This window comes from Lissotriton helveticus, chromosome 2_1 (genome assembly GCF_964261635.1).
Source record: "Lissotriton helveticus chromosome 2_1, aLisHel1.1, whole genome shotgun sequence".
Classification (NCBI taxonomy): domain Eukaryota; kingdom Metazoa; phylum Chordata; class Amphibia; order Caudata; family Salamandridae; genus Lissotriton; species Lissotriton helveticus.
Window position 1 is genome coordinate 1,442,341,394 of NC_136059.1, and position 20,533 is coordinate 1,442,361,926.

Below are 20,533 nucleotides of genomic sequence, written 5' to 3' on the forward strand. Positions count from 1 at the left end.
CCAAAACATCCTTCAACTCTGAAATGTTTCACTTGCGGATCGAAATCTCCACCGGAACCGTTCCTCAATGTAATGCAGGAATGGCTTGATCAGAGGCAGAAAACTCAACAAATTAAGCCTTAAAAAAAGAAAATAATTCTTCAACCAGCAAAGCCTCATTCTTCTAAAAAAACAGTTCTCTTTTCAAGAGCCTTTGGATGTTCCTCTACAGCCTCCAAAGAAGAAAAAGAAAGATATTGCCCCTAGCCCTGTACACATTCCTGTTCCACTTCCATCTAGACTAACACCACCACCCCCAGCATCCATTCCACCATCTCACTCACCACAGCTATCTGTGGCAGGTAAGATATCACCTCACTCACCCATCATAGAAGACTATGATGACATGACGCACAACATTCACCCTGGGGATGCTTGGGGTGATTATGATATTGAGCCACACAGGGATACAGACCCCAATCTCTATTCCACAAGGACATCACCACCTAGTGATGCTTCTGCATTTCAAAAATGTAATACCAAGCAAAGCAGCTTTCCACTAAGTACCTTTATATAAGCTCACAATAGAGGAAGATTTCCTTTTTGAAACCCTATCTAATGCTCAAAGGGGGACACAATATCTACCACTCCTTAAGGGTATTGTGCATCATGCAGAGGACATTTTTAAGGACCCTGTTAAAGCTAGGATAATAGCACCAAGCATTGACAAAAAATATAAAGCTGCACCCTTTGATCCCATATGACAGCGCTATGCTTTTTGGCCTCCCCAAATACACCCTGGCTCCACTAAGAGAAACACTGAATGCTGCGGCTAGACTGGTCACAGGTACCAAACAAAATGCACACATATCCCTAGTCCTAAAATCGCTGAAATGGTTACCCTACGAAGCTCGAATTCAGTTAAAGATTGCTGTTCTGGTTCACAAAGCCCTCCATTTCAAAACTCCCAGGTACCTAGCTCAAAAGCTTGAATTATCCTGAGGTGGTAGAGCCTCAAGAAGCGCTAACTCTTTCCTCTTGAAACCACGCATCTTTAGCAAAAAGAGAACCTGCTACCGAGCCTTCTCCGGCGCTGCCCCGAAGATATGGAACTCTCTTCCACTGGAAGTTCGCAGAATAATCTCCACGATTGCTTTCAAACTGGAAGCCAAAAGATTCCTAATGAACAAGTTCTTACCTTAATTGGGTTAGGATCATCTGCTCTAAGTCATTGATCCTACAACCATTTGACCCTCAGTTGATGCTATTCTTCTTTGTATTACTCGCCTCTGAACCCTTTGTCTTGTAATCATGTGATTATTCTTGTTTGTTATTCCTACTTGATGTCGATATTGCTTTTATTACCTACCTTCCTTTTATTTACTTATTTATAAAGTTTTATATAGCGAGAACAAGATCCCGAAGGATATCAGAGGGCTTTGTAAAGCGCTCTGATATCCTTCGGGATCTTGTTTGCGCTATTTAAAACCTTCTAAATAAATAAATAAAATATACATTAGAGGTCTGTTAACTTCTGACTCCCTAGTGGTATCTAATGCGAGGAAAAGGGCAAATTCCCAAACAGGGGATGCACCGCCCCCAGAAAAGGAGTCTAAATTAATTGATGCCTCTGGGAAACGTGTAGCTGCACAATCAGCAAATCATTGGTGTATGTCCAAAAGCCAGGCTGTACCAGCTCGCTATGATAGAACTCACTGGTTCAAGATGGATGGGCTCCTCTAGCATCTTCCAATAGAACACAGAGAGAGAGGGCAGGAAATTGTGAATAAGGGAAAGCTCATTACAAATAATTTATTACAATGTGCACTAGATGCAGCAGACATGTGGCTATAGGTATAAATACCAGTCTGCTCTTACTTAGAAATGCAGAGCTCAGTGTCTCAGGGTTTAACCTCCCATTTGATAAACAACATCTTCAGCTCTCAAGTTGACACAGCCCTTGAGAAAATGAAAACACAGAGGTCTCGAAAATCAATGATGGGGGCTCTGCAGATAATAACTTGTTGTGGTTAATTTCAAAGACCCAATTATAAATGGGGTGCATGATCTGCCTTCTCAGACAACAGTGTTGGCATATAAAAATCAAGAACAAACCTCTACTGCTAAAATCCTTTAAAGGGGGGCTTACAGAGGAAACCATTTTAAAGGAAGAAGTCATGGAATAATACCCGTAACTCAAACACAAATACCAAATAGTGACTTCCTTACCTTTTCCCCCGACCGTTTAACACCTGTCAAGGTTCGTCTTCAAAACTTTCTCTCAACATGGAGATCAATCACAACAGATCAATGGGTGTTGGATGCTATCCAACTTGGTTACCGTCTGGAGCTCATTGAAACTCCTCCAAATATTCCACCTAGCAAATACAAATTGTCAATACAACCTCAAAATCTCATACAGTAGGAAATTTCAACGGTATTACTAAATGGGGCAATAGAACCAATCCACAAACAGTATCAAGGAACAAGGGGATAGTCATTCCCCAAAAAGATGGAACTTTATAACCCATTCTCAACCTCAGAAAACTCAGTCATTACATCCTATCGGAACACTACTGTATGGGCACCTTCAATAAAGGACGCCTACTTCCATATACTCATCCATATACTCATCCATCCAGAACCCAGAAAATATCTAAGGTTCCTATTCCAAGGAAACCATTATCAATTCAAGGTTCTACCCTTTGGAATTACCATGTGCCAACGGTATTCACAAAATGTATAGCAGTAGTTGCTGCACATCTCCGCAGACAAAATGTCCATGTCTTTCTGTATCTAGAGACTGGCCGAGAAAAGAAAACCACCTAAATCTTTGCAAACGGCATACATAACAAACCCTAACTTAACTGCATCAATTGAGGTTCACCATCAACCTACAAAAGTCACATCTACAACCAGCTACAATACAACCCTATTCAGGAGCTATGCTGTACACACCATTGGCAACGGCATATCCAAATGCAGACAAAATAAACAAAATTGTAACATTAATCCAACAATTCCAAACTTAGACTCAATCTCAGGCAAAATATTCATGCAACTTTTAGGCATGATGGCATCTTGCATTTCAATAGTTCCACATTCCAGACTACACATGAGACCTCTCCAAGAATGTCTCTCACATCAGTGGATACAGCCACAGGTTGTTCAACTTCAGGATCTAGTGTTGGTAGACAGCCACACACATCACACTCTGCAGTGGTGGAATCCACAGAACGTATCCAAAGGGCAGCTGTTTCAAGACCCAGTTCCCTAAATAATTCTGACAGCGGATTCTTCCCTTATGGGTTGGGGAGCTCCTCTCTAGAACTTGACAATTGATGGAATATGGGACTCCAAACACAAATGTCTCCATATCAAGCTAGAGCTGCAAGCTGTTCACTTAGCAGTGAAAGCGTTCCTACCTCACTTACAACACGTTTTCTTTATTCGAATCGACAATATGACAACTATGTATTATATATAAAAAACGGGTGGACGGGCTCTCTCCAATTATCATGTTTAGCACAGAAATTATCGAGTTTAGCAATACATCCCAACATTCATCTCCTGGCAGAACATGTTCCAGCAACAAGAAATCAAGTTGCAGACCTTCTAAGAAAGACACAGCAACAAGCCCACGAAAGGGAAATCCACCTCAAAGTCCTCTTACCATTTACTTGCCTGGAGGACGCTGTGTTTGGAGGGATTGGCGGAGGATGATTCTGACGCCACCAGTGCTGAGTTGTTCTCTTCTGACGCTTCGGAGTCTGACTGTGGAGGGGAGGGTGCTGAAGAAGGGAGCTGTGAGACAGTGTAGGTATCCCATGTTGCCGCGCTCAGAGACTTTGATATGTTTGTAAGGATATTGATCTGATCCCCATAGGTAGATACCGCCGTCCGTTATGTGGACCATACCTGGCCCTCACACACATGTCCTACTTTATTGAATTAGTAATAGAGAGGCCATTGGGGGGTTAATAGTTGTTATTGAATTGTTTGCTATTATGCTTATGTGTGATGACAAAAAATTGCGAAGCCACTTTTGGGTTCTATATTATTGGAGCACGACCGCAAAATCCCCTGCTTATGACCACGATTTGTTCTGTCGCCGCACAGCCTCCGGGATGTGGGCCATATATGGCTGTGTAAGACCGTTGGGGATGCATGTTTCTTCTTGGTCGTATATTGCTGGTTCCAATACCGTTATGCTCTGTGCTACTTTTCTCTGTGCCTTCGCTATAATAAAAAGATGTTTTAAAAAAAGTCCTCTTACCATATTTTTAAAGACATGGGTTTCCACAAATAGATCTGTTCGACACCCCAGAAACTACAAAATGCCCAAACTTTGCAAGCAGGTACCAACACCACCAATTGAAGGGCAATGTCTATGGATGAACAGATTATCAGAGATGTTTGCCTATGCTTTTCCTCCTCTCACACCACTTCCATTAGTGGTCAGAAAGTGCAGACAAACATCCTTTACAATGATACTCATAACACCAACATCGGCTCGCAAACCATGGTTCTCAACACTACTGGAGCTCTCCCTAGTTCCACATGCGAAGCTTCACCACTACCCGCACCTTCGCACACAGAACAAAGGTACTCCAAGACACCCCCAATCCCAAGGAAATTAACTTGCGATATGGCTCCTGAAGTCTTAGAATTTGGGCACTTAAACTTACCACCACAATGTATGGATATTCTTTAAAAAAAAATGTTTTTTATTAACTGTGCTCATATTATCAGATATTACAGAACATTGTTCATATAGCATGTGATAAAATAACATTTCACAGTGTAATGTAAGGCTAGCATAGACACAAGCGGGGCGTTCAACTGTTAAAAACCTGACCCTAACCCACCCCCCATCGCCCTGTATTTCCGCCAAGGCTCCCATTTCTTTGGGCAACATCTACTCTTATAGATAGTCTCCTCAACTCTCTGGTACCAATCTAGATCACGCAACCACTGGTCCCATTGCGGAGGGGCCTGTGCCCCCCCAGCCACTGGCTATATTTCTTTTCGCCACCCCGGCTGCCAATGCCAGCCAGATCTCATTATATCTGGACCAGTCAGTGGCCCCCTTGATCATTAGCAATAACCACCTGGGCTCTAGCGGAACCGGTGAACCCACAACCGTTGCCATCGTGTCCGCGACCTTGGACCAAAAGGGCACTATCTCTGGGCACTCCCATGATATATGATAGAAGGAGCTGTCACCTCGAAATCCCCGTGCACAGAGGGCCGACTGACTTCCTCCACAGGTATACAAGTGAGTGCGAGGGTAATCTACTCGATGTAAATTTTTTTGCGGAACCTGGCGCAGATCGCTATCTCTCGCGGGCTTTGCTGGGCATCCTGCCAATCGCCATCCACCAGGGCACCTATGTCGCTCGCCCATCTCCCTCGCAATAACACCAATGGATCAGGCATGTTGTTTATGAGTTTGCTGTAGATAGTGGAAGTGGGTTTCTCTAATATGGGGTCAAGGAGCAGCCTATACTCCATAGAGGAATACTCTGGGAGTGACGTGCCGCACCGTATGTGTGAGCGTAGAGCGTGAGTGAGGCGTATGTAGTGGTAATGTTGTGAGTCATGAAGATTGTATTCTTTTTTCAAATAGACAAAGGAGCGTGGGGTATCCCCTTTCCATACGTCTCCCAAGTATTCAATGCCTATTCGTTTTCATCCTCTGAAGCCATTCAGCCGGGTCACTTCTGCTAGCTGATCGCCATAGAGGGGTTCTGCCCGTCAGGAGCCCATCCACCCCAGGAACTTGTTCGCCTCCCTCCAACACTGGACCACCACCACTGTGTGCGAAGGCCCGTCCTTCTTTTGGCCTACGGGCATGGAGCAATAGCTCGCAGTTTCCATCTGGCATGACCAGCCTGTCAACTCTACAAGCCGGTTCTGACCTATCCACATAGACCCAGTCGTTGACCACCTGTAGCTGGGAGGCCCAATAGTACAATTGTATGTCTGGAAGGGCCCGCCCCCCATCATACACTCCTCTCGTCAGCTTGCACAACGCAATCTTGGGGTTGCCACCATCTCAGAGCAACATCCGCACTACCTGAGATATTCATGAGAATACCCCGGTTGGAATCGGATACAGCATGTTTTGTACAATGTAGAGGAGTCTAGGCAATGCTAGTTAGTATCTTTAACATAGCAGCTCGCCCCATGAGGGAGAGAGGTAGTGACCTCCAATGACACACGTCAGTTACCAGGGATTATCAGTTGGGGTTGCAGATTCTTGATATGAAACTCTGCCCTATCCCTGGTGATGTATACCCCCAAATACTTGAACCCGTCGATAGCGATTGATGCAGGGCACCTGGTCGGAATCAGCAGGGGGGGGGACCCGAGAGTGGATAGATCATTGACTTCGCCCTATTAATAGTATATCCCGAGTAGCTACCGAATAGTGCAAAGAGATGAAGCGCCTGCGCTATTGACTGGTACGGTCTGGCCATGTACAGCACAATATCTCCCGCATATAAAGAGATACGCTCTTCCCAGTCATTGTTCAGCGCCAGGCCCCAGAATGACCTATCCCTCCTAATCCAGTGGGCCAGCGGCTCTAGGGCCAAGGCAAACAGGAGGGGGGACAGGGGGCATTCCTGCCTCGTTCCCCTTCGGAGGGGGAAGCCTCTGGACACCGTCCCGTTAACTCTCACTCTATCGGCTGCTCTTACAGGATACGCACCCAGCTGCAGAATGTCGGGCCAAAACCTAGTCATTGGAGAACCATAAGTAGATATGGCCATTCGATGCTGTCCAATGTCATTGAGGTGCCCAGCGCAATCAATGCTGTCTGAGTGTTCCCCACGTCTTCAGTCATGTATAATACGCCATATAGGTGACGTAGGTTATGGCGGGTGCTCCTGCGCGGCATAAAACCTGACTGGTCAACATGCACGAGATCCGGCACAACCGGAAGCAGTCTATCCGCCAAGGCCTTAGCCAAGACTTTTGCTTCAACGTTGATAAGCGAAATTGGACGGTAAGAGGAGCATTGATCAGCCGGCTTACCTGCTTGATGAATCACTGCAATCGTTGCCTCCCTCTTATCGGGCTGGAGCCCTCCCACCTTTTGCGCTTCTAGAAACATCTGGAGGAGGGGGTTTGTGATGACATTCGCCTGTCGCTTGTATATCTCTACTGGGAGCTCATTTGGACCCTCCGCTTTCCCAGATTGGTGGGAATTGAGGGCCTCCCCTATCTCCACCCCGGTTAAGTCTGCCTCTAGTCGGTCTCTTTGTTCCTGAGACAGTGTGGGCAACGCAAAGTCCTGCAGGAACTCCGCACAATCTTGCTTCGTCCTGGTGCAGACTGGGGTGTAGACCCCTTCAAAGTATGACGCAAACGCTTCCGCTATATCCGTGCTATTGGATGCTCGTGAGCCTGTCTTGTCCCGTACCTCTGACACCTTGGAGCGCTCCCTATCCCGGCGTTCAAGCCACGCCAGGAGCTTCAGGGCTTTATCACCTACGTCATAAATCCGGTGTTGGGTGGCGAGGGAATAAGCTTGTGCCTCGCTCTCAGCCAGTGCCCGGTGTTCCTTCTAAGTAAGGGCCAATATAAGATGGCGATCAATTGTGGAAGCTGTGCTGGTGCATCGCTCAAAATCTTCTATCTCCTACTCTAACTGCCTGATCTGTAGGGACTCCTCTTTCTTTTTGGCCCCAATCGGGGCCTGGGCCTCTCCTCTCAAGACTGTCTTGTACGCTTCCCATAACGTGAGGTGGGACTCTACTGACCCCTGATTCTCTTCGAAATACAGCTGGGAGCCCTCCTGGAGTTTATCCCCTATGAGTTCATCTTGGAGGCGCCACAGATCTATCCTCGGGAATGCTGACTTGTTATTCACTGGACCCTTAAGAATGACGCTGACCGGGGAGTGATCAGAAATTCCCCGGGCCAGGATGTGGGGTTACGCAAATGCGCCCAGCTGGTCCGTACAGGCGAAAAGATGGTCTAGTCTGGAGAAGGAAATGTCTGGCTGAATAGAACGTTTGTCGGTGTGTGGGATGGTGCGTGCGCCACAGGTCCCGAAGCCCCAGGGCTGAAGGAGCCTAGTCGTGCAAAAGTCTTGGTGTGTAGACCGGGCGGGATATAGCATGAGCCCAGCACAACAGTTTGCCCCTCTCATCTACCTGCCACTGCAAACATACATCCCAAGTCGTCTGTCCATGTATCGGAAATTACCATAGGGAGGGCGTTTTGAATCAGAGTACCCCCCTCCCTAGAATCGGATTTAAACCCCGAATGGGCCACCATTTTGTAACCAAAGCGGTCAAGTGCCTTACATCTGTTGCCTCGCAGATGTGTCTCCTGAAGGTGGACAACATCAGGGGAGTGCTGCTTCAGGTGTTGCGGTAGAAAAGGGGGGTGGTAATGGACGGAGCATCTGAACCAATCAAACACTCACACCCAGTCAAAAGATCTGGGTTTAATCCATCACCGTTCTTTAGCCCACTCTGCCACCCTAGTTCAGACATGGCTATATGCAAATCAGTCTGACCCTGTGCCTCATGGGAACAGTCCAGCCCGAACTGCCAAGCCATGCCTTCCCTGGACCGGAAACAAGCTTCCGAGGACCGGTTTCTGGCATTACAGCCGTCTTCAGCCCGGCTTGCTTGAATCCAGTGGCAAAGTGAGCAAGGGACTCACGTCTGAGCATACCCTGCCACACTTAAGGTGGCCAAAAGCGGTACAAAAGGGGGGTGGTAATGGACGGAGCATATAGCCATGTCTGAACTGGGGTGGCAGAGTGGGCTAAAGAACGGTGATGGATTATACCCAGATCTTTTGACTGGGTATGAGTGTTTGATTGATTCAGATTCTCCGTCCATCACTACCCCCTTTTGTACCGCCTTTGGCCGCCATAAGTGTGGCAGGGTATGCTCAGACGTGAGTCCCTTGCTCACTTTGCCACTGGATTCAAGCAAGCCGGGCTGAAGACGGCTGGAATGCCAGAAACCGGTCCTCGGAAGTTTGTTTCCGGTCCAGGGAAGGCATGGCTTGGCAGTTCGGGCTGGACTGTTCCCATGAGTCACAGGGTCAGACTGATTTGCATATAGCCATGTCTGAACTGGGGTGGCAGAGTGGGCTAAAGAACGGTGATGGATTAAACCCAGATCTTTTGACTGGGTGTGAGTGTTTGATTGATTCAGATGCTCCGTCCATCACCACCCCCTTTTGTACCGCTTTTGGCCGCCATAAGTGTGGCAGGGTATGCTCAGACGTGAGTCCCTTGCTCACTTTGCCACTGGATTCAAGCAAGCCTGGCTGAAGACGGCTGGAATGCCAGAAACCGGTCCTCGGAAGCTTGTTTCCGGTCCAGGGAAGGCATGGCTTGGCAGTTCGGGCTGGACTGTTCCCATGAGGCACAGGGTCAGACTGATTTGCATATAGCCATGTCTGAACTGGGGTGGCAGAGTGGGCTAAAGAACGGTGATGGATTATACCCAGATCTTTTGACTGGGTATGAGTGTTTGATTGATTCAGATTCTCCGTCCATCACTACCCCCTTTTGTACCGCTTTTGGCCGCCATAAGTGTGGCAGGGTATGCTCAGACGTGAGTCCCTTGCTCACTTTGCCACTGGATTCAAGCAAGCCTGGCTGAAGACGGCTGGAATGCCAGAAACCGGTCCTCGGAAGCTTGTTTCCGGTCCAGGGAAGGCATGGCTTGGCAGTTCGGGCCGGACTGTTCCCATGAGGCACAGGGTCAGACTGATTTGCATATAGCCATGTCTGAACTGGGGTGGCAGAGTGGGCTAAAGAACGGTGATGGATTAAATCCAGATCTTTTGACTGGGTGTGAGTGTTTGATTGATTCAGATGCTCCGTCCTTCACCACCCCCTTTTGTACCGCTTCAGGTGTTGCAGCACCAATGTTCGTTTAGTTTTGTTCCACGTCCATATTTTAACCTGTGTCTGTTCACCCATTTGTGGTTTGGGGCCTCAATCTCCTCAGATAGACATGTCCCCCTGTGCTCTGTTATAGCAATTCTCACATGCAAAAGAACTAGTTTGATAATGAGCAAAACATACCATTCCCCATGATCCAGCCCCCCTCCTCCCAACCATCTCCCCCCTCCCTGCCTCCCTGCTTGGTGGGTCCCCAACCCCCCACCTTCCAAACTTGCAGAGTGCCTGTCGCCCATCCGCCCCAAATCAACTTGAAAAGGGAACGTAAGCTTGTAGTCAGCAGAAAGAGTTTTACCTGAGTAACGGAAGATTCACCCATTATTATGGATATATCACAGCAAACCTCAACCAACTCCCTGGTACCCCCCTCCCCCTCAAGACCCCTACCCCAGCACTCTCGGCCCTCACTGAATCAACATTAGGAACATTAAGCCTGAATATCAAACCGTAACATGTCCACGGTACTTAAGTTCGGCGATCAGGATTGTCTTTCAGAGCCCTTGCTCAGACCCGGGGCCTCAAAGGCCATGTACATCCCACCACCAAGAGCAGAAATCACCTCGGGTTGTTACGCTCTCCACAGTCACCTGGGCCCACTCTGTTCGCGTTCCTGGGTGTCTGGTACTGATCCGTCTGTCCCCACCAGGTCTCAACCGGGCTGGCGGTTTTCGGATCTGCGCGGGTCTCCGTTTCTGCCCACTGTTCGCCATCCCTCCAGCCAATCGCTGGCCTCTGCAGGTGCTTCAAAAAAGTATGCCTTGTTACCATCCAGGATCTGGAGGCGAGCCGGGTAGAGCATCATGTACTTCACTCCTTGTTCTCGGAGGGCTCTTTTAACCCCTTCAAATGACCGCCTCTGGCGTTGGACATGGAGAGTAAAGTCTGGGAAGAAACAAATCGTGGCGTTCTCAAGTTGAAGGTCCCCAGACACCCGTGACGCCTGCAGGATGGCATCACGATCTCTATAGTTCAGGATTCGGGCTATGATGGTACGCGGAGGGGGCCCAGGCTTAGGCCATCCCCCTAATGCGCGATGATCCCTTTCTACCGAGAAGAAGTTAGATAGGCGCTTCAGCTTCAAGTGGTTAAGTATTAAGTCCTCAATGAACCAGTCCGTGGATGACCCCTCCAGGCCCTCCGGTACCCCCTCTATGCAGATGTTGTTGCGCCTCGCCCATCCCTCCTGGTCTTCCAGCCATGCATATATGTCTGTTTGATTTTTGGTCAGGGCGGCTACTTGTTCTTCAAGTCTTTGTCTTGGATTAGAGGCTGCCAATACCAGTCCCCGCCTCAGCCCCTTTGTCCAACATTTTCCTGAAATCTTCCCGCAGTAAATTAACCTCCTCCGTCTCTGAGTCCAGCTTAGGTTCCAAGGTTCCGCGCAGCTCCCTAATGGCCGCCATGATGTCCCTGAGCGAGGGGTCGGGACCATTGTCTGCTGTTTCTTCCTGTTGGCTCCCCCCTTGGGTTCCGTCCTCCCTTCCCATCGTCACTGTATACTTGTCAATGTGGTTGGACTGTCCTTGTCCCAGCGGTCTATTGCGGCCCATGGCAGAAGGCGTAGTCTTGCTGCACGTGATGTGAGAGGCACTGCTGGTCAGAACACTGTGAGCCCGTGGGGCCCTCCGGCGCCCACTGCAGGCCTGCAAGCCTTCCGCTGTATCTACTTTCACCGCTGATGTTGGGCACGGCCCCATTCCACAGACTCAATCCTGGCTCCCTCAGGGTCTGATTGGGCCCTTTCTGCTCCTTGCCCCGTTCTTCCGTCGCGGGTGGGGAGTTGGTGGTGCGCGGGGAGTAGACGCTAGGATCACCCTCCCCTCCCCTCCCTCGCTGTGAGCACTATACTGTCCGAGTCCCACTCGTGGATACGGCGCTGGTGTTTCGCACTCACCACAGTCCTTGCGCCAATTACTGTACCACAAACGGGCCTCTGCCCTGGCCGTCTGCTCCTTCCCTGGGTCCGCGTGAGCACCGCTGTGATGGGTCGCTACCTCTGCGTATGCCCTCGGGCCTCCATTCAGGGCCTCCGTGGCCCACTCCACTATCAGCCCTCTGCTTGCGGAGGTCCGCGCCTGCTCCTATCGCGTGTCAGATCTGGCCGTTGCCGGCTCCACAGGACTCCTCACCAGATTGCCTCTCGCCCTGCCACTGCCTTTTTGTGATTATTTGCCAGGGAACTCACCGCCTTGGTCTCTGCGTCATCCCGGCGGGTTCGGCAGGTTCAGGGCCCCAGCTGGAGCGAGTCGCGGCGTCTACACTGCCGCGCTCGTGCTTGCAGCAGCTGCTGCCTCAGGATCTGAGAGAACGTGGTCTTGGAAGTGCGTCCGGCTTTACTTAGGCAGGGGCTTCTTTAGACAGCGCGTTCCGCGCTGGCGGGCGCCATTTTGCCACTCCAACTTGAGCGGTCCGGGCCTCCGTGTCACGGAGTTGGCAAGACCAGGGGAGTCGTCTCGGTCACCGCTGCACCCCGCCGCCCCCAAACGTCATTAGACGCCGTTGGGTGCCACTTCTGCGTCGGATACTGCCGGATTTTGGGTGTCTAGTTTCTGACTACTAGAGCAGCTCTTCCAGCTTGCGGCCATCTTCCTCAGCTGCAAGCCACACCCTCTGTATGGATATTTTTTATAGAAGCTTGCAAACCTACCACAAGACAATGTTGATAAGCTAAATGGGAAAAAAAGTTCTATACTGCAGCAACAAAAAAAGTAACCACCTGAATGCACAAGTAGAGACAATACTTACTTATTGCATTTACAAACCACAGGGTTAGCTTTTACTTCAATATGATTATACATGGTGGCTATTGCAGCCTATTTGCAAAATAGACTGCACTTATTGTTATTTAAAATGTCTGTTAATATAGCTTTTATGGAGGAACTTCAAAGAATCATACCTCCAAAGCTTTCACCTGCACCAGTATGGAACTTAAACATTGTACTAACAAGATGTATGGGGCCTCCATTTGAGCCACAGCACTCTTGCCAATTGGAATACTTGCCTTGGAAAGTTGCCTTTTTAATCTCTATTACTTCACTAAAAATGGTCCGTGAGATACCGGCATTAACCTTAGAAGAACCATTCTGACAGCTTCATAGAGGCAAGGTAGTGCTTAGAATGAACCCAAAATTCTGTAGTGTTTTTCCTATATTCCCAATAGGCTCTGCGCATTGGAATAATATATCCTGCAGCTTAGACGTAGGACTTGAGTTGACTAGGTCTCTGCCGAATATATATTAGACTTAATTGTGAGTGCCAGCTAGCTCAGAGGTCACTAGAAACTTTCTCGAAAGTACAAGAAGGGATTAGTCTCTGACAACCATATAACATGACAACTTTGTTTCCCCAGAATAAAATGTATCTCTAGAGTCGCGGAAACAATAGACGGCTATTTCACTCAGTCAGATGTGCATGCTTCGTTTCACCAGAGTTGCTTAGAAATAGAGAGATGGGCGTTTTCAATAAAAGTATTTTATTGAACAGTCTTATTTCTTAAGCATAAGAAATGCACTGCTACAATTGAAATGCTAGTTAAGAAGTACAATGCATATAATACGAATAGTATTATAAAATAGTACTGTAAGAGCATGATATGGTTTCTAAGCCATAAACATAGAATACATAAAATGCATAAAATACATACAGTGATAAAATAGTGGCTAAAAGTACTCAACTGGTGCTTCTAAAATACGCCTACCCTGGTGTACCTAACCTAAGTCTAGTACGAGGGAGAAGTAAGTGTGGTGTAGCTTAAGTCTAGTAATTTTCTGCCAAGAATCTGTTCCAAGAAATCTCTAAGGGTCTAATCAGCACCGAACCTTGGTTTCAGAATGATAGAGGTCTTGTATCTCTCTCTCAGGACTCGATCTCCCAGCAACCTGCAAGGGTAGCCTGGAAACACCGGAGCTGGATTTCTCGGCAAGAGAAAAGACAGCGTCTTCTCAGTGCATCAGTTGGCGGGTCGGCTTCCTTCGGCACTTGCAGCAGCAGGGTGTCGGGCAAGTAGTTAGTCGATCTGCTCCTGAAGCACCGTGCATTTCACTGGGCAAATGTAGGCATATTTATACTTTGAAGGTGCCGAGTTTGATGTAAGATTGGACATAATATCATCACTAGTGCCTCAGTTCCTTGAAAACTCCAGGAGTTCTTGGGTAAATTAGTATTCAAGCAGGGGGAAGTCCCTGACTGCTGAAGACTGGTTTTTCCAAGAAATCGTTGTGGATTCTCAGAGTTTAGTGGAAGTAGCCATGCCGTATTTGGGCTGCACAGGCTAAGACTAAATAAGGTAATGATTCCCATGCCTATATAAGGATTGGGTGAATTATACCTATATATGGGCATGAATCGGCAACATTTCACTAGGGTCCTAGATTCCCACATAACAATTCCTTCCAAAGGTAATCTCCATTTTTCATATTAATCAAGCAATATGGGGCGTGGCTACGCAGGCGAACGCAATGGCCGCCTGATTGTAGAGCTCCGCCGAGCGGGAGAGGACCGGGGCCGTTCACGTGAGATCCGGCACTGCGCTGGGGTCGGGAAATGCCTGACACCGACCCCTAACACTACCTGATGCAGCTGACCGAGTTTGGTGGCCGGGGGACGGCGAGAACGGGCGGAACAGCGGAAGGGTGCTGAGGCCGCTGTGCCTCGCGGGACGTTACTCTGCAGCGCCGGAGCGCCTGGTGAGTCTTTTTGGTGGCCTCTCCGTTGTCCCCCTCGGCCTTGGGGTCGCTGTTGGGCTCTCCCGGGCCCGCTGCTTTACCCCGGTGGTCTCCGCTGGTGGAGGGGCGGTCCCTCGGTACGCGACCGGCTCTTGCGGCCTGGTCCGGCCTTGGGAGCCGGGGCCTCGATTTTCGGAGACTGCCTGGGGCGTGCGGCGGCGGGCGGGGGGGAGCGGGCGGCGGGCTCCGGGGTTGGGTGGTGGGAGACGGGGGGTGCGACTGACGAGCTCTGAGGCGCTCTTGGGAGGCCACGCATCGCTGCACTCGGTGGGGGCTCGTCACCTTTGCCCCCACCGCTAACGCGCACCCCAGACCCGCGTCTGTCCCCCAGAAGGCCCAGGAACTACACGCTCTCCTGCGCACATGCTGCTGCCACTGGCCACCACTGCCACACGTCTATGAACACTTGCAAGTCCAGCTCTGGCTGCATGACCTGTGTGGCTTTGTCCAATTTTGCTTCTGGTGTCACGTTGTCCTGAGTGCCTGGTCCCCCTACTACGCTGCCATTTGCTGCCAGTCTTGACGGAGTCCTGGTCCTCCCGGCTGCTGCTGTGTGATCGACGCGGCCATCTTCTGACCCTACTTCCTACGAGGGACCTATAACGCTTTGCTCCAGACGGGGTGGCCACCCCGACACAGATGCCCCCTGGTACTGCGCGACGCGGCCTTGGCGTCTCTGAGGCCCCTGCGGTGCGGGCCAGCCCTACAGCGAGGAGATATAGGGGGCCCCTGATCCATTGGTCCCGGCCTGAACGCCTTGCTGCCGGGGCGTCCTGGGACTGTGTTCGACGCTCTGACTGGTTGCAGCTGTCTCTGGGTCCTGCGGTGCTAGTGACCTGCCCGCCACCATTTCCAACATGGTAAAGAAAGATGCCACCCAGAAGAGGCTCACCTTTGGTACGGCGTCCCTCCGTCCGACTGCGGTTTCGCCTACATCTGCTGCGGACACCGGGGGCCAGGCGGCGGCGAAAGACACCGCTGGTATGGTCGCTGAGATGATGGGTGAGATGCGTGCTGGATTCAAGGCCTTGGACTCTCGCTTCGATACCCTCGAAAAGAAAATGGCGGACATGGGCGCGACGATTCAACTGCACGATAGGCGCCTGGATTTGGCTGAATCCAGAGTCTCCGACATCGAAGATGGGGCTGCGTCGACGCTGAAAAGATTGGAGCGCGTGGAAAAGATCCTTAAAGACGTCGCCATTAAGAACGAAGATTTGGAAGCGCGCAGTAGGCGCAATAATATTCGAATAATTTGTGTGGCGGAGACGACGGCTACCGGACGCTTTGACACTTTTGTGGAACATCTCCTAATCGAACTTTTTGGTCGAGACACGTTCACAGCTGGCTTCGTAGTGGAGCGCGCACATAGATCGCTGGGCCCCCGGCCTAATCCTGGACTGCCGCCCCGACGCATTATAGCCAGAATCATGAACTTCAGGGACAGGGACGCGGCGCTGAAGGCTGCCAGAGAGGCGGGCGAGGTTAGGTGGCAGGGAGATGTGCTTTCGTTCTACCCTGACTTCACAATCATGGTCCAAGATGCGCGCCGTAAGTACACTAGTGTCAAGGCTGCTTTGCGCAAACTGGGGTTGCGGTACGGGATGCTGTACCCTGCCAGGCTCAGAGTGGACGTGGATGGCAAGTTTCGCATTTTTGACTCCCCTGCGGAGGCACAGGACTTTTGTCGAACCTACAAAAACAGGGGGTCGCCTCGAAACTCAGGCGATGCCCAAAGATCTCCGCCACACACGGACTCGCAGGCTAGTGCTGACCTTTTTGCTGAAAGCGGACAGGGTTGACTTGTTTCCGCACTGTTTTTTCCATGACAGGCCATTTACTTCAGTACTACGCATCTCATGATGTTGCTAATTTTTGCAGTGTTTTACATACTTGTGGAGAATTGAATGTTGCCCCGGTTGCGGTTCTCGCATGGCGGAGCGTTGCCAACCCCCATGGCACGAGCCGTACTGTACTTTTCTCTTGCTTTGTCTTTATTTTTCAGGTACACTACTGGACATCTGTTTTTGTCTGTTGATAATGGTTTTCTTCTTCGGGGTGGGAATAGCCTCCTAGGGCTTAAGGAGTGGCTGGGTGGGGGGAGGTTGGGGGGGGTTGTTTTATGCTATGGTTCTAATGCTTGTGGAAATGCACTGTTTTTCTCTGTGAATGATGCCTGTTTTGCGGGAGGGGGGCGGCGGTTCTGCACACACATGTTTTACCATGATTCTTTCGGGTTTGAATGGCTAAGGTAGGGCAGCGGTCTGGCCTTCCAGACTTACCCTCATGTCTTGGAATGTCCGAGGTTTAAATGACACGAGAAAGAGACGGCAGGTTTTAAACTACGCAGCGCGACATGGGGTGGATGTGTTGTTTTTGCAGGAGACGCACTTGGTGAGGTCTGACTCCTCCTCCTTTGCAAAAAGCTGGGGCATGCACAGGTTTTTCTCTAGCTAGATACGCGAGGGGGGTGGCGATACTGATACATAGGCGCGTCCCATTTTTGCACTCAGACAGTATATTTGATGAGGGTGGTAGATATGTTATAGTTACAGGGATACTTCTTGGCTTCAAGATCACCTTTGTTGGGGTATACGGTCCCAATTCAGATTCCCCTGCTTTCTTCCAGAGTCTCCAGGATGCTCTGCTACGATTGGACACTGATATGTTAGTGATAGGGGGCGACTTTAACCTGTTGATGACCCCTGCCAGAGACAGTACTTCCTCTTCCCCTGATAGTAAGCCCCGCTCGCGCGCTGTGCTGGCAGATATGTGCACGCACTACCCACTAATTGACATCGAGGCACGTTTACACTCTAACACGCCTGCCTATACCCATCACTCTGGATATCACAACACTAGTACCAGAATCGACTATTGGCTTCTTTCCCCAGGGGTGGCCGGCTGGGTGGGGGATCATTCGACACTCCCACGCACACTGTCTGATCACTCTCCCATTGTGCTGACACTCCTGGTTCCCAGACTGGGAGGATATGAAAAACAATGGCGCTTCCCTGGCAAGGCGTTAGCTGATCCGGTCTTCAAAGAAGACGTTCGTACTGCAATTGAGGAGTATTTTGAGCTCAACGAGGGCACAGTGGACACTTGGGCTACATTGTGGGAGGGATTCAAGGCCACTATTAGAGGGGTTTGCATCAATAAACACGTAGGGGCCTTGCGCGAGATCCGTGCCTCCCTGACACGTATCGAGACTGACATTGCCACGCTGGACGTGGACGCGCTCACAGACGCAGACGGTAAGATAGAGGCGAGAAGGCTGGAACTGCTGCAGGAGTTCAGAGACACAGCGGACCGGGAACTGACATATCTCTGCGCACAACACTCAGCTAGACAATACGGAGAGGGAGATAGGCCTGGCAAGCTCTTGGCCCAATTGCTCCGTCCTCCCCGCCAGGCTTCATACATCTCTGACATGGTGGATGACCTGGGTGTTCGTCATCAGACCACCCCTGCCATTTGCGATGCCTTCCTATCCTACTACAAAGAATTGTACACCTCCACTCTGACTGCTGACTGTCGCGACCCAGGCCCCTATATCAATGAGATCTCTATGGTATTCCTGGAAAAACATATGCAAGAATTTCTGGCGATGCCTATCGACCCGGACTGGGTTGTGGAAGCCATTGATGCATTGAAGGGCTCCTCGGCGCCGGGTCTAGATGGCTTTTCGGCCGACTTTTATAAAGAGTACAAGGAGGAACTGGTACCGCGCCTGATTGAGGTGTATGCGGAGGCGCTCGAAACGGGGAGTCTGCCTCCCACGCTACGGGAAGCAGTCATCATTTTACTTCCTAAGCCGGGACGGGACCCCGCGAGGTTTGGCTCGTATAGGCCCCTTTCCCTACTCAATCTTGACTACAAGATTTTGGCGAAAGTTCTTGCAACACGACTGTCTTTACTTATGGAATCTATCATTTCACCGGCCCAGTCTGGATTCGTCCCCCATAGATCCACCTCTTTTAATCTACGGACGCTGTTTTCTGTGCTCCACAGAATAGACCCAGATACGCCGGCGGCTGCGGTGTTCTTGGATGCCGAGAAGGCTTTTGACTCCCTGGAGTGGTCGTTTTTTCTGTCAGTCATGAACCGAATGGGCATGCCGTCGCTGTTCGTCTCCACGGTTGAGTTGCTTTATACCGCACCTAGAGCGCGACTGCGCCTTAATGGCACGCTCTCTGATAGCTTCCCTCTTTCCCGGGGAACCAGACAGGGTTGCCCCCTGTCCCCCCTACTATATATTCTGGCCATGGACCCTTTGGTACGACACTTTCAGGAGCGCCACCTACACCGCGGGCTCCAGTTTCGGACGGGTCCGGTACTCATCTCCCTCTATGCAGATGATACCATTCTATACGTCAGATCTCCGGAGACCAATCTGACGCCCTTGCTGCTAGAGGTGACACGCTTTGGGGAGTACTCCGGCCTTCGTATTAATTGGCACAAATCCGACATCTTTCCACTCACCCCCTCCACTACCCGCTGGGAGTGTCCGTTCCCACTTGAGTGGAATGCTGATTCGGTGAAATATCTGGGTATCCACATCCATCTGGACAAGGTGTCCATAATTCGTCTGAATTACGGCCGGGCGTTGGACTTTCTGGAGGATAATATAACGCGCTGGATTCGCCTCCCTCTATCGATGGCTGGCCGTATCGCCATAATCAAAATGATTATACTTCCCCGGTTTCTATATTTATTTAACAACATACCGATCCCGCTCACTCAAATCTTCTTTACCCAACTCCGGTCTCTGTTGCTGCGATTGGTATGGGGAGACAAGAACCCGAGAGTCTCGTGGCGCATCCTGACACTGCCTTATGAAAGAGGTGGCTTTGGAGTGCCAGACTTTTATCTTTACTACCTAGTCGCGCAATGCGCCTATGCACACCCTTGGTTCCATCCAGACGCTCGGATCCCATATCTAAGGCCTGAAGCGGACTTGGTACTACCGCTTGCCCTACATTCAATACTGCCCAAAGGCTTACCCCGAGACCCGCTAGACATACAGACGGTGTCCACTACATCGTGGGCTTGGATGCAACTACGTAGACTGCTCCAGTTAGACGTGTTGTACTCTCCGGCTCTTCCACTACCGAACCCACACTGGCTCCCCATCACCGCGGAGACAGTGGTCCGCAAAACGTTGTCCAAATACCAGCTCGCCACAATAGGAGACCTGTTCCCAGACGGACATGTTTTTTCGTTGTCCGAGGATCCGCGTTTCACGGACCGGACGTTTATGGATTCCTTTGTCCTGACCAGAGTGCGATCCATGCTTAGAGCGCAGTTTTCCTCGTTCCCACTACCGCCAGATGACATGGCTGCGCTTACTTTCCTACTCCAGTCACAAACAGGAGCCCATATGGTTTCCAGGTTGTATGGACTCTGTATGGCGGCCCTTCCTGCTTCGGACGCGAGGGTCCGTGCGGCTTGGGAGGCTGATCTGGGTGTTCCTATCACGGACGTCCAATGGACTGCCTGTTGCCGCGCCACTAAGGAGGTATCCGTCAACAGTAGACATAAGCTGATACATTTTAAATTTTTGAGGCGCCTATACTTCACGCCAGCGCTGGCCCACAAAATCGACCCAGCCAGACCTCATAATTGCCCTAAATGCAGAGCCCCACATGCCGATTTTGCGCATCTTACATGGACTTGTCCAAAACTACACAACTACTGGCTACAGGTACACTGCATCTTGGGCGACATTTTAGAGTGCGAACTGCAGCCCAGGCCAGAATTTGCGCTGCTTGGGTATGTCGTTGAGTTCCCCCGTGCCACGCGGAAACTTGCTGCCATAGGTTTCTTGCTGGCGAAACGGGAAATAGCTTTACTCTGGGGGTCCAGAAGAATCCCCGATTCCAAG

General features: G+C 50.3%; 1 protein-coding gene across 3 annotated transcripts in view; it reads left to right on the top strand.

Moving 5' to 3' along the window:
• MRPL1 (mitochondrial ribosomal protein L1) overlaps window positions 1–20,533 on the top strand; it is a 549,098-nt gene that overhangs the window by 392,353 nt on the left and 136,212 nt on the right. The window lies entirely within an intron of this gene.